Source organism: Diadema antillarum, unplaced genomic scaffold (genome assembly GCF_040938485.1).
Source record: "Diadema antillarum isolate AM-2024a unplaced genomic scaffold, OU_Dant_1.0 scf00000029, whole genome shotgun sequence".
NCBI classification, from domain to species: domain Eukaryota; kingdom Metazoa; phylum Echinodermata; class Echinoidea; order Diadematoida; family Diadematidae; genus Diadema; species Diadema antillarum.
This window is the reverse complement of record NW_027270918.1, coordinates 7,017,190-7,032,377: the sequence shown is the minus strand read 5'-3', so window position 1 is coordinate 7,032,377 and position 15,188 is coordinate 7,017,190. Positions and strand designations below refer to the sequence as shown.

The following is a 15,188-nucleotide window of genomic DNA, read 5'->3' as shown; positions in this document are numbered from 1 at the left end:
AACTAAAAATGCATCAACATTAAGTATTTTTGTCAACTTTACAAACTGAGAATGCATCAACCTTGAATATTTCTGTGTACGTCACAAACTGAGAACGCATCAAAATCTAATCATTTTGTCTACATTATAAACTGAAAATGCATCAACGTAAATCTGTTCTACTTTACAAATTGCAAATGCGTCAACATTGTTTTTTTTTTTGCCAATTTTGTAGACTGAGAGTTTGTCAACATTAAATATTGTCTACTTTACAAACAGAGAATGCATCAGCATTAATTTTTTCGTCTCCTTCACAGAGAAAGCAAAACATTAAATCTTTCGTCTACTTCACAATCTAAAAATGCACCAACATTAAGTATTTTGTCAACTTTACAAAGTAAGAATGCATCAGCATTCAATATTTTTGTGTACGTCACAAACTAAGAATGCATCAAAATTTAATCTTTTTGTCTACTTTATAAACTGCAAATACAGCAACATGATACATGTAATCTTTTGTCTACTGTTCAAACTGAGAATTAATCAATGTCAAATTTTTCGTCTACTTCACAAATTGAGAATGCATCATTATTTTTTGTCTTCCACACAAATTGAGAATGCATCATTATTAAATACTTCTCCTACTTAACAAATTGAGAATGCGTAATTGTTAAACTTTTTTGTCTACTTTACAAACTGAGCATGCATCATTATTAAATCTTTTTGTCTACTCAAAAAACTGAGAATGCATCACCATGCATTCTTTCGTCTAATTCACAAATTGAGAATGCATCAATCAACGTTAAATCTTTACTTGCTTGTGTAATTGTGCTAATTCTGACTTCAACACATTAATCAACGCTTTTGTCTGTGGACGTTAGAGTCAGTGAAATCTTATTGGTTCCATTTGCTGTCGACTATAAAGTCTTGGACTATCAAAATGGGTATGCGTTATGGTGGGGTGACCAAAGAAGAGTCCACATGATATTCCAACTGCAATTATTGCTTCATTCTGTGGACACTGAATGTCCTAGCTCTCTGTCCGCTTTCAGCCCTTGCAAACAAAAAAAATAAGAAAAAATCTGGAAACAAATTAGAGAGGGATATATGTGCATGTATCTACCCATAATCTGTGATCTTACTTAGATATAAGACATCATTTTGCAATGTCATTTCTAGTACAACAGAATCCTGTGACTGACTGTGCAGCGCTAATTAGCAAGTAATGATTGCAAACTACGAGTTGAGGGACATCAGTCTAGCACTTATCAGTACTGGGGTGAAAGAATGGTTTGTAACTACACGGAATGCTCAAAGCTGTAAGCTGAATATGATCCCCTAATGGCACTCTAACATTTTCTATCAAACACACACATGCAATGCATACACATAACACATAAAAGGACACATAATCCTTATACACAAAAACACATCTGCATCTACGAATCTACATTTGATTATTCCTACATCATTATTGATGATTTAATTTTCACGCTAATTTCATACTATAAATTCGGACTTGAAATAGTACTTCTGCATACTTCTGCATAAGATAAGGTAGAATGCCAAGTGCAGAATGCATTATTACACAGTTTCTACTGTAACTTGGAACTTGCTATGTTTGACTAGGTTCCTCAATCTAGCATTCAGCATGACCAGTAATTGTATCCATGTTCATGTACGCACTCTCCTGTTGACTCTCTAGATATCTGCTCATGGCATCGTAGCACAGTTTGTACTGGTCCTGCATATAACACAATATTGAGAAGAGAAAAAAAAATTAACAACTAAATAATTCCATGCATAAATGTTAGGCACAAACTGCGTATAATTGTACCTACATGTAACATCAGGATGGATATTTCAAATTGATTGTCGAGGGATCAGGGAGATTCTTTAAAGTATTTGAAGTGGATTGGAATTGATAAAAGATTATTTTGAGCTGCACAACATACAATCTCAGGTCTACAACTCCTGCAATCTGTTCAATTATTGCTTGGTCGACAAGTTCTCCAAAACAGAAAGAATTGGACTAGCAATGCCATGATCTATCACATGAGTTGTGTGTACTTTTTGAGTTAATTATGTAAGAAGGACTTCTTGATAAGGTCACATACATGAATTATACTTCTAGGAAACAGATGCTTAAACAGACAAAGTCAATGGACTTTATTGAATAAAGGCATCTTTGTATGAAGAGTTAGAGGATTTTTTGTACATTGAAGACAACATATTATTCATATATACCATTGAATTTAGAGATCCTTTTCTCTACAGTTTTCTTTTGCTTTTGTTTTGTATATCTTTATGTTTGTAAATGGTTAAAAGGGCAGAATGGCTCTCATAAGTGTTAAATTATCATTATTATGGTTTTACAGTGTGCTAATTACCAGCTCTTCGTCACACAGTAGGCCTATGTGGATCACAGCCAGTGTTTTGGCGTGCTGGCTGCCAGAATAAGAACAAAATTGTAAGGTTTATGTGAAACCATACATATATCGTACTGGAATTACTAGCATACAAACTATGCGATAGGGAGACGTTTCAAACCACAGTTTTTAGTGTAATAAGACCGTCTACGTCACACATGGCACCTTGTATAGAGGATGTCATATTTGCATAATACATGCATCCTTGATAAGACACTTACAAGTGATTCCACCATGTTGGGTCTGTTGGCACGCAGATTCTTCACTGCATGGAAGATGTCTACTGTGTTCTTTCTCTCGAACTTGTCAATTACAGACCACAAAGCACAGAACACTCCACTCCAACCAATGCCATTTCTATAGAGATTGAAAGTTCATAACAATATGAAACCATGAACATTTTTCGATTTATTCAAAACGTGAGCGAGGATGTAAATCATATCGGTCGTATAATTACTAGTACTTTTTTAAATACATAGTTGTGATGGGCATTATCTTGCATTAGTTACATTTGCTTATATCACCATAGTATCGAAAGTTAAGGAAATTTCATAAATTGAATCCACAGGGATATGTGTGGGTAAGGAGAGCCTGCCTGTAACCTTCACATCTGTTTGTGGAACAATCATGATACTAGTAAGCCACTAGACTTGAAATCATGTAAAATCACATTAATGTACAATATCTACATCGCTTAAAAGACCTGTGAAAAGTGGAGGGGGATTGCATGAAAAGTCTGAAGTTTCATGAAATATCTACTTATATCACACAATACAGTATAAGAAAAATCTCATCTTTTTTTTCCATGCAAAATCTACCAGCGTTTCGTTTGTTATGACGCCAGCATCTTAAAATACATGGAAACCAATTGCCTGGTGTCCTGTATTGTTTGCACCATTAATAGAAGTTTCAAATTTGACTTTTTTATTAACACTTACAGCACTGTATGACAGTGGGTCATTCCGACTGATCCATCCTATCCATGTACGGTATCTGGGCCCCGTTGCTAGAAACTCGACTTACGATTGAAAACTCAACTTCACATCAAACGCAAGTATCTCCAGCAAATTAACGTTTGGTCCCTGCGTCCCGTTGATAAAAGAGATTTGTGTACGAAATCAAACGCAAGTCCTTTTCGAAACGCACTTGCCTGCCATTTGGGTGAAAGTTGCGTTTAAAAATTCATATCAACGGGGCCCTGGTTTGCAATGATATGACAGGAAAATGAGAAATTCATTTTGTATTTATGCTCTGAGAAGGGTCGTATTTAATAGAAGGTCGCTTCATTGAAGATTTGTTTTTCTTTGATTGTACACTTGTTACATAGATATTTAGCAGAATTATTGGTAATTGCTATTAAAAAAAAACAATTTTGTGGTTGATCAACATATCAACATATAGTGGTAATACTCACATGCAGTGGACGATGACTGGACCTGAGGTGTGTGAGATCTTAACCGCTTCCTGTACTGCCTTCACAAGGTGGATGAGTGACATTGGTGATCGTAGCTTGTTGTTTGCAGCACTCCATCCAAACAGTCTGAATTGGGTCACAGTCACACTCTGGTTGTGACAAAAAGAAATGGCAAAGGTAAGTTTTCAACACCATCCCCATCTTATAGAAATCTCAACTATCTAGACTATTTATTTTCCTCTCATTGTGTATTGTAGTAATGTTATAAAATGACAAGACGTGCCTTTTGCAAAAAAAAAAAAAAAAAAAAATCATTTTACAGCTCATGCCTGCAGTGAGTACTCCGGAGATTATGTGATGGTATGATGCTTGCATCATTCACATCTGTCAATTACCTCTTAATGATTTATGAAATTATGAATTAATAACCTTCATGTCAGTAGATCATAAAGCACAAGTTCATTATTTTTATTTAGTCTCTCGAATAATCAATATGTTTCTCTATTCACTCACACGCACGGTAAGCTAGTGCATCATTGGATTTGTCGCTCTTGTCTGTTCGTGACACTGAAAAAAAAAATCTACGTATACACAAAAAGTTAATGTCATTCTAAGTTCTTCAACAGTGCATTAACTATCGGTGGAAATACCCCCCCCCCCCCCCACACACACACAATTTTTCCCTATGCAATAGAGTAACACTGAAATCAAGATTTGCTGTCAAATTTTACACAAACCTCTCCCTTGCTTGAGACAGTAAAGGTGTCACGAACAAAGTGCAGCCCACTTGAAGATCCTACTTGTGCAACGTTTAGAGATCCCAGCTGAAGGGTGCCCTCATTGGGCCAATACTGAGGACATGTCTGAAATAGTGGAGGAGAAAACAGAGGGATAAGAATTAAACATTGTTTATGTTAACACATTGCTTCAGGGAAGAGTATGAATCTTTAATAATAAACATAACAATTGAAGATTCTCTAAAACCTGGCGTTCACAAGGGCATGATTGAACCGCAGTACAAAAAAAAAAAATAATAATAAATCCGTATTCATTTAGCAACCTCTGCACATGTTCTTGAAAAATTCAGTTCACTGTCTTTATGACTCCTAAACACTTCCGATTTTTTCTGCTCCTTTAGAACAGAGTTGAATGATCACATTAGAATTTTCACCGAGACCAAAAGTCTGACGTAGAAATGAACGTCATGACTCCTTCAGCAATCTGCATGGTCGTGAGGACATTGTCAGGACATCTCGCCTTTCTGTTACTCTTCCTCTTCTGCCCAAATGCTCCTGAAAGGCACAATGATGCAGGCAGCTCCGAGAAGTAATCATCGAGAATGTTTCCGGAAAACATATCTATATCTATAAACGAGTGTGTGCAAAGCCATCGCGGACATTTGCTGTCAAGATACGAAAGAATCCACAGGTTGCAAAGTGTAGGCTGTTCACCTATTCAAAAATGACAAGTCCTCCTTCATATTCATAAGGTTCAAGTGAATACAGCAATATCAGTAGAACACATCAGTGGATGTTTGGGGGAAACTCGTACAATTCGTTCAAAAGTAATGATTTTTTTAAAAGTATCTACGCAGTCACTGCTGGATGAGAAGACTACTAGGGTGTGTGATGTCATAATCGTGGAATCCTGTCTTCTGAAAGAGGCGAGTCAATTTTTCTTTCACAATGTGAGAATTAAAGTGAAAATATGTCCAATTTTCTTTTTATTTTCTTTATAGCATTCTCAATATGTGACATCACAAGTGTAGTAATCTTTTCATCGAGCAGTGAGAGAGCAGAAACCTTAAAAATTCATAACTTTTAAACGGATTGTCCGATTTTCCTCAAACTTTCAGCAATATGTTCTAATAATATTTCTGCATTCACTCAATGCACCAGTTGTCTATGAAGGTGAACTTGTCCTTTAACATTAACTTCAGTTTTACACCTATGAAATACAAGAAGGCAGAGAAGGGAGGCAAGGATCCCATCCCACAGCCGACCATCTCTTGCTCAGAAGATTTTTTTTTTCATTTCTGTTAATTCTGTGTTTTGTGTTGTTATTATTGTTGCAGTCGTTATTGTTTTGAGTGGACGCGTGTATATTTTCTTTTTTGGTCAATTTTCCTGGCATACACGGCCAAATAGTGTCTGCGCCATAACTGTGATATGTTATATAGTTTATATGTTCGCATTCTACAATTATAGTAAGTATTGTTTATTGTATCAGCATCATATATCAATGAGTAGATGTACAATAGTGTTTAAACGAATTGAATATGAATATATTCTATTGGTATAACAAATTGGTGTTGTCGCTGTTATGTTTCAAGTGTTCCACGTCTTACAAGCTTGGCTTTTTAGTGGAATATTGTTTTCCATTGTTATGATTACTTACTTTCATCCGTTGCCACGACAAAGTGCATTGGTTCTTTTTTATGACATCATTCGTGCAATTACTTTGTACTGTATTTGAAAAAAAAAAACCCTGCCCTTATCAGACGAATGAAAGACAAATCGACAACTTGTACCGCTTTGATTCATGTTCTCTTTTTTTATCATGGAAATAAATAAACTATTGAATTGAATTGAACCAGTGAAAGGCAACATTCCTCAGGGCCCAAGCAGGATGAAGGCAAAGTTTGTAATAAAGTGTTTAGGAAAGAATAAGGACATTGACTGGAATCTTAATGTAAAGCATTACAATTTATATTATATCATAGTTTACAATTATAACAATTCAGGTAACTAGCTGCAACAATAATTGAATACACCATGAATTGAATCGACTGGAATGGAATTGAATTGACAAACGCCGCACGCCGGACGATGAATAACTACAATTGCTCACTTCTGCCTTTGGCTCAGGTGAGCTTTAACATAAGTTTTAGGGTATACCAGGAAATCACTCAGATCAAAGAGTTGAAAGTTTATAAAAAAGATACATGCCCCTATCCTGTCAATAAATGTTTACAAGTATTTCACAAGATGCATTGCATTGGATGTTGTGTGCTGGTTCTTTGGCGTGTCCACTTACCCCATCGGATGGGTCAAGCTCATTAAGCATGACAATCACAGGACACTTCCAGTCAAAGACAAGCCGCCATATGTCCACTACTGTATTGGGCAAGGGAGCCTGGGTAACTGCAAAGACACCCTCTTCTGTGAAGGTCTGAAAAAAAAATACCCAGCAGCAAATATTGAAGCAAAGTAATGGTTGCAGTGCTAAAAGCACACTTAGAAGACAAAAATAATGATTACAGCTTAACTTCATGCACCAGGTACTGCTGACAGAGAAGTAATGGTTACAGAAGTGACAGCAGGTACAATGTAGTAGTAGTAGTAGTAGTAGTAGTAGTGGTAGTAGGAAGTAGTAGTAGTTAAAGCAGTCTGCTTTTTGTCTCTACATGCTCTCCTATTGCATTCAAGATAGGGAAATCCTTCAGTAAACCTGATTAATCATATGCACACAACATCAACTGCAGTGATTTTGTTTTTATCTGAAAAAGGAAGTTGTGATGGGGTTACATTTTTTAATCTGAATTTGAGGTTTTGGAAAAGGCCAATTATGTATGAATTGTCTAGTTTATGTAAACTTTTTAAAAACTCATTATCTTATCACAAAATATTACAAACCTGAAGTTAGGTCTCAACCAAAACTATACGATTCCTCAAAATTCCTCCAGAACCTTTAACAAAAGTCAGCAGTTAGCTTTGACACTAATATATGTGACACAATGATAAATGGATTGCTGATGAGTGTATCGAATGTTTGGTTGGGCTGATAATTCCATCATAGTAGTTGCAATGGAATTGTAAGTCCCCCAATCCAGCTATTGAAGAGATCACTGTGCAAATGAAAATTAACTACGTAATCCAACCTTTCAGGAGACACAAACAAATCTTCTTACATGCAGAGTGGGCAAAAACGTCAGCAACTCTTAACATACAGGTCAGTTTACAAACAGAAATTACATTATCTTCATAACCTCCACCTTGTTTTCCTAGTTCTGTAATGGGAATCTATAAGCCTCGAATAAACTCCTAGCAAAGGTGCACGAGGACATCACTCAATACTCACATTCATTAGCGATGCATTGATGTAATTAGTAGAATCTTCAAGTCCCTCTGAGAAAAGACAAGGTCTCTTGGTCTCCACTTGAAGCGCAAAGAAGACAGACGGTACATGATGATGTGTATTATAATATGAGCAGAATGCAGGGTACTCCCCCTTTTTCTCTATGTATCAATCCTATGTTTTCAGCGACAAAAATGCTTCAGACATATATGTCACCGATACAGGAGTGAGAAGGATGTCTGTGCTGAATAGCGTCGGTGAATTCCTTTGCAGAAGAACTGTTGATTATTTAACATATTATGATATGTCAAACTATACTTCGGGAAAAAAAAGAGACGCGTACCAGTGGCAGTTGTGCCACGGACTACAGTGATCTGTTCACAATTTGTAATTTTGAGAACGTACATTATAGAATACAGTAGCTTGCTTTCTTTAACGTGATAAAACTAATTCTTACCCCATCGATTGTCATTTCACATTTCATATCTGTAAATGATCAAAGTACACCATTCAATATGTACGGTTACAAGAGAAGAAGGACGAGATATGCCTGAGAAAAAGAAATATACCGTATACTATGTCTTTTCTTTGAAGGGGAATTTCTCTTCTGTTACCAATACTGACCAAGAACAAGACAAAAATATAAGTGCCGAAATAATTCAAATTACTTTCCAACACTTAGCTGCATTGACTCACACGGCAAGGTGTCTGGGAATCTGTTCTTGTTCTTGTTCCGAGGCATCTCTCCTCCTCTGAAGGCATTGCTAGGAGGAACTGGTGCCAGAGAGTCAAGCAACTGCAAGAGATAAATCATTCTGTCATGTTAAAAGAGCTCTCTCTAAATTGTCCTTTGAAGAAATGCAACGGGTGTTTTTTTATCTAACATGGCATTTGTGAGTGCAATGTTAAATTATCACTGTGACAATAAATGCCTTTTGTCACGTCAGCCAATCACTGTCCATGTTTATGCAACATTCCTCAACAACAGAATTGTATTGAGGTAGATATCTTTTAGGAATATTTCTTTTATTTCCTGGTCTCTTTTTTTCCCCCAAGGTAAAACAGAATACTTTTCCCTAAATTTTATACAGCAAGTCATGAACAAAAGTCTACGTGTGTGCACTGGCATTGGTGTTACTATTTTTTCTTACCTCATATTCAAGTTGAATGTTGGTTTTCTTTGTCTTTGAGTCCACCCTGTTCAGAGTAAATACCTTCTTCTTGAACTGTGACACAGGAATGTTGGTCTGGCCCAACAAGTAGACCTCAAGAAGAGCATAGTAGATGAACAGATACTGATCCTGAAAAGGGAGGGTTGAAATTGTAACGAAGTAGCGAGAGGAGACCAGATGGTTTGAAAGAGGAGTCCGTGAAGCTGTATATGTGAATGCGGAAAATCCTTCACTCAACAGGGTAGGGGGACTCCGACACAACCTTTCACCAACATACAAGTCGGTGATCCGCAAAATTCCTCGACGTACAGACAATAAAGGCAGTAACATCGCCCATTCACCCTCGCCAGCCAGACAGAGCTGAAGAAGTGACTCGGACGAGTCACGAAACTGTTCTCTTCGTCATTTTCACAAGAAAGTCCAGTCGAACAGATTTAATTTTTCTCACCTTCTTGCCCCCCCCCCCCCCTCCCCCGCAGACTTTCCAAATCATACTCAAAACAAGATTTGAGAAACCTGTCATTGTCTACAATGATAATGATGCAGATGAGTTAAAATGATATATGTGTGTATATTTCTTACATTGTTTGACTCTTTATTTCGTCAGAGTATGTTTGAGAAAAATTTCACATCGAACAAAGCAATGTTTGAAATAGGTATCTTTTCTTGAAAATCAACAGCATATGTTGAAAACATTTAACATTCTTATTTGATGAATTCAAGTGACTGAAGATCACAAAACATAATTATATGTTGTTTTTTTCTTTTGGTACTTGTGTTATATCTCTTAAAACTAATATATACTGCAGGCGCTGTAGCAATTCATGCATAGGAAAATTCACACACTATTATATTCAGTCTTCTCTAGAAGTGCAACACTATACATCTGCATAATAATCATGTTTGTGAACAAAGAATCAATTAATGCAGTTCAAACTTTCTCTTGAGTAACTTTAATAATGTATTGATAATAGAGTACAAATATTATTTCTATTGTACATACTCTATGATCACACAATTGCACGTGAGTTTAATTTTGAAAGCTCTCGAAGTATGAAGAACATGCCATATTCAGGTTCATATTGAATGCTTCATTTGAATATGTATCTCAATAATCATATTAGTCATCTAAGAACAATTATACTGCCTGAAGAGAATATCAAGGAAGGCTTGAAAGCGGCGCAAGTATTTTTCAAGGTCAGGGTTACACAGGAGAAGTCAAAATGAATCGTATGTCCTTGCCTGTGTGTCAACCATCTTGACACGGTTTTCCCTCATCTGGTTGACAAAGCCAAAGATGTCCACCTTTCCAGTCTCTCGCATCATAAAGAGCATGTTATAGAGGGTGAGGAAGGTACCTGTTCTTCCTACTCCAGCGCTGCAGGAAAGACACAGATGAGTAACATAAAAAAAGGTAATGATGTCGTATTTAGCGACTGGTATATTCAACAAATGACAAATCTGTAGGCCATAAACAGCAAACTAGCAGTTTTCCAAACCAAGCAAAGGAAGACTGAATTTTCCTTTTACAGGAAAATACACAAAAACCATAGTAGTTATGTCAGTACAAAAGAACATGAGCCACTTGTTAATTGTAGGCAACACAGTCGAGTTCTAAAGCTTTCAGCAAACATTGGCCAAGCATATCAGGTATTTGAGAAATTATTGCAAGTTTTCTTAAGTTCTTACAAACATCTATCAGTCTACAGCAGTATTTGATGAATTAAGATGTGCAAACACAATTCTTGGATAAACTACAAAAAACTTGTGATTCATTGCAAAAGAAATGCTGAAAAAGAGAAAATTATATGTTTGTTCACTGTATTCTTTTTCTTTGTGTATGCAAAAATAAAAAGCGACATTACTTTGTTTAGTGAAGTAATGCATTCATGCCCAATCATTCTTCGTGCACGCTAAACGCATCTCCTATTCAACATTATCTTATACCTTAAAAGAGACACCATCTAAAAGAGGGCCTGGGATGGTTGCCGATGAGTAAAAGTGAAGAAGACAGAGCACATGTGGATGCATACTTACCTGCAATGTACAAGCATCGGCCTGCTCCTTTTAGATAGAGGCATTGTTGTGTGGTGACGAAGCACAACTTCAACAAAGTCAAGTAGAGTGGTGTAGTCTTCGGGGACTTCCTTCTTAGACCAGGACACGTAGTGAAACTGGGTGACTGTTTTTTTCTCTTTACCTCTTCCCTGCAAATTAAATACATTGGTGAAAGTGTACCTTACAGTTGGCAAGTCATCTTTGCATGTAGTGGTATTGTTGGTGGTGATGGGGGGGGGGGGTTGAAATCTGAAAGTGAAACAAGCCTTCAGCGTAGTAGACCTATAGGCGATATGCAATTTTAAGGTGGTTGAAGCCGCAATAGCTCTGTGATGTTATTATATTTGTTCATGCCAAAAGTTCATTACAACAAAATATAGGAAACTTAGTAGTATTTCCACATATAAATTACATTGTGTTTCCGAGGTGGGGGAGGGAGGAGAAGATGGAACTGTGAAGGGTCTCCAGATTGTGAAATAGCCTTTAGCTATACTGTGCATCAAAATGAACTGCTAACTGAGCTACTGTCCTCTTTTACGCTCTCTCTCTGTTTTTTTTTTGTTCTTCAAATGATGTGAGTAAACTAGTCGAAGATCTATTCCTCACATGCAAATTATGAGTTCAAAAGCAAATATTTTACCGTCTTAATGACCAACTCCCTGATGGCATGATCAGGGTATGTGTGTTCCTTGGACAAGAAGATGGAGAAGTTGCCAGTGTTGATGGATTGTGATTCCTTAGGCCAGTATTGCGTGCACTGGTCCTGTGTAAGATAATAGAAGTTTTTAAAAAAAGAAAAAAGGGTACTTTATATTTCAGTTCCCAGGGACAGCTGTTCTGTTTGATATAAATGCTCCTGTCACACTTTGCCGGATATGGCAAACGCATTAAAAACGAATGTCGAATTTCGTTCAAATGCGTTTCATGTCCTTTTTATCCTTTGGATGGACATTTATTTTCCGGTGATTTCCGTCAGAGCGGCCAAAAAAACTTTGTGAATGCATTAAGTTTTTTTCTCGCCAAAAACAGATAGCGCAATCTGATCCTTGTCCGATGGTTGTACGTTTTCTCCTGTATCTATACTGTACTCTGTCGTTTTCCGCGCGTTTCCATCCGTTCAGCCTCCTGTAGAGTCCGTTACTGCAAGAAATGGAACGGATGGAAAGGCTATGTACAGCACATAAAACGCGTACACACGGTTCTCTGACGTTCGATGTACGCCTCATGTGTCATCCACTTGTTCCTCGTGGGTTCTGTCCTGTGGGCATGCGGTTCTTATTCGTTTCTCATGCTTTTGAGCGCGTTCTACTGTCCTGTACACAGTCGCCAAAGGTGCGTTTTGTTCGGCCGCTAGACCGTGTATATACGCTCCTCTAAAACGGAAAATTTACACTTTAGGTCCACCAGATTGACGATTTGAACAACGGATGAGCAAAATCTCTCCCGTTTCTTTTACGGTGTGTCTATCCGGCAAAGTGTGACAGGGGCTTAAACTGCTATGATAAAGCTGTCCCTGGGAATTGAAATATGAGGTACCTTTTTTTCAAACTTTTTCCTACATATCTATACAGTCAAAAAAAGACTGCAATATACCGTACTAAGTATCAAAAACAACAACAACAAAATAAGATTGTGGCTAAGGCATGGCGAGTTCAACGAGTAGATTCGATTTATTATTATTTTGATTTATATTCAATTCAATTCAATTCAATTTTATTCCACATGCTAAAAAGTATACAAAAAACACAAGTACATGTACATGGACATAACATATATTGCATATTAGGTTTACATAAAAAACAAAAGGAATGATGCAAACAGCTATAATTAGCATGCGTGGGAATCAGAAAAGACCATATAGGACTTATCAAGGCCGATTCCCTTACAAATGAGGCTACAAATTGCAATCAAAGATATACATTTTTAGAATGAATCTATACCATTAGAAATTATACACAAAATTGCAAAAAGGACAAAATACACACAAAAGACAAAACAAAACAAAGCAAGAAGGCAAATATCCCAATAATTATTCAGCTGCACTTTGGATTAAAAACATTCTATATCTACGTTTAAAAGATGATAATGTAGGACATTCTTTGATAATAGCAGGTAACTCATTCCAGGACTTAGCTCCAATATATCTAATTGTAGTCTTTGAAAATTTATATTGCAAAAAAGGTAAACATATGTTATTAGCACATCTTGTGTTATAACTATGGACTGCACTATTTTGAACAAATAAGTTATGGAAGGTTACAGGTAAAACGCCTCTAAAATATGAAAACATAAATATGGCCACTTGTAATTGCACTATTTGATCAATTTTTAAAACTTTCATTTTCTTGAATAATGTTGCAGTGTGCTCAAAAGGGCTTACGTCACAGACTATTCTTATTGCACGCTTTTGTAATAATAACACACGGTTTAATAAGTACAATGAAGTGTGACCCCATACTATTGCACAATAAGTTAAGTGGGGGGAAATCATTGTGTGATATATGGTTAAAAGAATCTTTGAAGGAAGTGCATATTTCAAATAACTCATAACACCTACAATTCTGCTTATTTTCATACAAATATCATTTATATGGTCTTTCCATGTTAAACCATCATCAATTATCACACCAAGAAATTTAATATTATTCACTTGTTTAATTTTAACATTACCTATATGTATTTGTAAAACATTTTCATCTATTACCTTATTCTTTGTTTTAAAAATCATATAACATGATTTTTCTATGTTTAACACCAGGCGATTTGCAACAAACCAAGAATATACTTTCTTCATTTCTGTGTTAACCATATGATTGACTTCATGAACATCCCGACCAGAGAAAAATAAGTTTGTGTCATCTGCAAATAATATAGAAAACAAAGTAGGACTTACAAATTGCAGATCATTGACAAATAACAAAAAAAGGAGGGGACCCAGTACAGAGCCTTGTGGGACGCCTGTTTTTACATAACACAAATCTGATTTTATATCATTTACAATTGTATATTGTGAACGATCTGATAAATAACTCTTAAACCAATTCAGAGCACTCCCTCTTATTCCATAATATTCCAATTTAGTAATAAGTATACTATGATCTATACAATCAAATGCCTTTGTTAAATCTAAAAACATTCCAACCACAAACTCATGATTTTCAAATGCATTTGATATTTTTTCCATTGATTTGAGTAATGCCATATAGGTGGAATAACCATGTCGAAATCCAAACTGCTGATGATATAAAATATTATTGTTATCAATGAAGGATATCAATCTAGCATAGACTAATTTTTCAAACAATTTGGTGAAAATTGACAACAGCGATATAGGTCTATAGTTTTGTAATTGGTGCTTATCCCCCTTTTTAAAAACTGGAATTACCTTCGCAACTTTAAGCTTCCGAGGGAATATACCATTTTCCAAAGATGAATTGAATATTGCACATAAAGGTTCCATTACAAAACAAATAGATTTCTTAAATACATTGACATGGATATCATCGTCACCAGGACTTTTGTTTATATTCAGATTACTTACAATGGTCAATATTTCAGCAGTTGTGATAGGTTTAAAAAACATGGATTGGCTTTGTGCAGGTTTGTGCAGGTAAGTATGAAAAGATTCAGATGAATCATATACGTCAGAACTAATATTGCTACCTATAGTGCAAAAATATTCATTAAAATGTTGTGCGACAGACTCTTTATCATCAATAAGATGACCATTGATTTGTAATGAATCTATACAGTTACTCTGTCTTTGTTTATTCATGACATCATTTATGATAGACCATGTTTTCTTTAAGTTCCCACGCACGTTGTTAAATTTCCAATGATAATATTCACGTTTTTTCTTATGTATTTCCTTATTTACCATATTCCGATATTGTTTGAATTTCTGTTCATTATTAACACTACGATTTTTAAGATACTTACGATACAATAAATACTTCTTTTTACACATTTTCCGTAGTGTACTATTAAACCATGGTTTATCCTTCTTTTTCAATCTGTGTACACACTTCTGCAATGGAAAACACTCATTATAAAACAAGA

At 35.9% G+C, this 15,188-nt stretch overlaps 1 pseudogene; it reads right to left on the bottom strand.

Annotated features, from left to right (window-relative positions):
• Nucleotides 1–1,554: 1,554 nt before the first annotated feature.
• LOC139737413 (uncharacterized) overlaps nt 1,555–15,188 on the bottom strand; it is a 64,193-nt pseudogene continuing 50,559 nt past the window's right edge.